The sequence below is a fragment of the Felis catus genome, chromosome A2 (genome assembly GCF_018350175.1).
Source record: "Felis catus isolate Fca126 chromosome A2, F.catus_Fca126_mat1.0, whole genome shotgun sequence".
NCBI lineage: Eukaryota > Metazoa > Chordata > Mammalia > Carnivora > Felidae > Felis > Felis catus.
In genome coordinates, this window is record NC_058369.1 from 2,245,475 (window position 1) to 2,247,918 (window position 2,444).

A 2,444-nucleotide genomic window follows, 5' to 3' on the forward strand; every position below is an offset into this window, starting at 1 on the left:
GGTCACGATCTCGCGCTCCGTGAGTTCGAGCCCCGCGTCGGGCTCTGGGCTGATGGCTCAGAGCCTGGAGCCTGCTTCCGATTCTGTGTCTCCCTCTCTCTCTGCCCCTCCCCCGTTCATGCGCTGTCTCTGTCTCAAAAAATAAATAAACGTTAAAAAAATTAAAAAAAATTTTTTAACGTTTATTTATTTTTTGAGACAGAGAGAGACAGAGAGAGAGACCGAGCAGAGGGGCAGAGAGAGAGGGAGACACAGATTCTGAAGCAGGTTCCAGGCTTTCAGCTGTCAACAGAACCTGATGCAGGGCTCGAACCCAAAAACTGTGGGATCATGACCTGAGTCAAAGTCGGATGTTCAATTGATTGAGCCACCCAGGCACCCCATGAGTAAGTCATTTTACTGAGAAAATCATGACAGTTGTAGAGGAATTAAAGAAATACAAACCAGAAGGAAAATGTCATAATGTTTACGTACTTAGTACTATCAACCAAGAATATATATTTCAAAAAACTAACACAAGAAGTTAATCTTCTAGAATGGGATATTTTAAAATAACTTCTCAGTTGTGAAACATAAAACATATAATCTTTTTTTTTAATTTTTTTTAACGTTTATTTATTTTTGAGACAGAGAGAGACAGAGCATGAACAGGGGAGGATCAGAGAGAGGGAGACACAGAATCTGAAACAGGCTCCAGGCTCTGAACTGTCAGCACAGAGCCCGACGTGGGGCTCGAACTCACGGACCGCGAGATCATGACCTGAGCCAAAGTCGGCCGCTTAACCGACTGAGCCACCCAGGCGCCCCAAACATATAATCTTAAAGCGTGCAACAGATTTGGAGTACCAGGGTGGCTCAGTCGGTTAAGCATCCAACTTCGGCTCAGGTCAAGATCTCGCGGTTTGTGAGTTCGAGCCCCATGTCGGGCTCTGTGCTGACAGCTCAGGGTCTGGAGCCTGCTTCAGATTCTGTGTCTCCCTCTCTCTCTGCCCCTTCTCCACTCACTCTCTTTCTCTCTCAAAAATGAATAAACATTAAAAAAAAATATGCAATAGATTTGAAAACCTTGGTAATGAGACTTCTATGAAGCAATGTAGAAAACCATGTTTGACCAAAAAAAAAAAAAAAAAAAAAAAAACGCATTGTTTTGAATCACATATTAAAAATGACAGAATTAAACAGTGGGAAATCACACATAACAACAGACCATCATTAAACATACTAGGTTTCTCTCTTAGCAGTCAGCTATAGGGGAAAACTCCCACAAACTGCCAAATACACTCACAGGTGCTAATTCCAATCATGGAAACATCCAGAAAGAAGAAAGGCAGGGTCAGCACAGCCTCTCCACAATGCAACCAGGGACAGAGGTCTCCTCCATCTGTGGCTACAGCATTCGATCTGTCAGGGGGGAGGGAGGCAGGATACAGACCTACCCTGAGAGGGACAAGATGCTTAACACAGAAATCATGTAAAGGAAAAGCATGGAGATGAAGGGGTCACAGGATAAGAGAGCTCGCTAAGCACGACAGCCTGAAGAGACGGCCTCAGGGACACAAAGAGTCACAGGGCAACGCAAGGATCCGTGGGGACCAGGAAGCCAAGACGATCTGTCACGGGACAGCTCGTGGAAGTCTCTGGAACATGCTAACAAGAACTAACGTCAAACTTTTCCTACACGGGGGCTGTTCCAGACGGCAGACCAGAAGCCAGGACAACACGCCGTGACTCAGGCCCACTGGGTCCCCACGCGTCTGTCCCCTGGTGTCACGGAAGGATGGAGAATCACGGTTCCTCACCGCTGCTCTCCAAGCCCCACACAGCTTCTCTGCTCAGGGCCTTCCTCTCAGAGCCGCACAGAGGAGGACTCTGGGACATACGGCCTCCTGCCTCACAAGGCTCATAACGAAACCCAGCAGAACCAGCCAGACACTAGCTTTCCACTTCAAGCCACAAGGTTTCTCTTCTTTTTTAAGTTTATGTATTTATTTTGAGAGAGAGAGAGAGAGAGAGAGAGAGAGAGAGAGAGCGCTATCAGCGCAGAGCCTGACACGGGGCTCAATCCCACGAACCGCAAGCTCATGACCTGAGCCGAAATCAAGAGTCGGGCGCTTAACCCACTGAGCCACCCAGGCACCCCCAACAGTTACTCTTCGTAACTCAACAGGTCATGACTGATGAACAACCGAGACCAAAGGCGATGAGCGAAAGTCAAACTACAAACACAATCAGAGGAGACTGTCCTCCTCCAATATCCTTGCACATTTACTAACGTCATGGGGAACACAGGTGAGCACACAGCAGCAACAGCACACGTGGAGACACAACTTTCAATAATAAAGACCGCAAGGAGGGGCAGGGCGGAGTCGGGGAATTCTAGTCTCTGCACCAGAGGACAAGATACACGTACAGACCACTGATCAGCCCTGGGTCCAGAAGACATC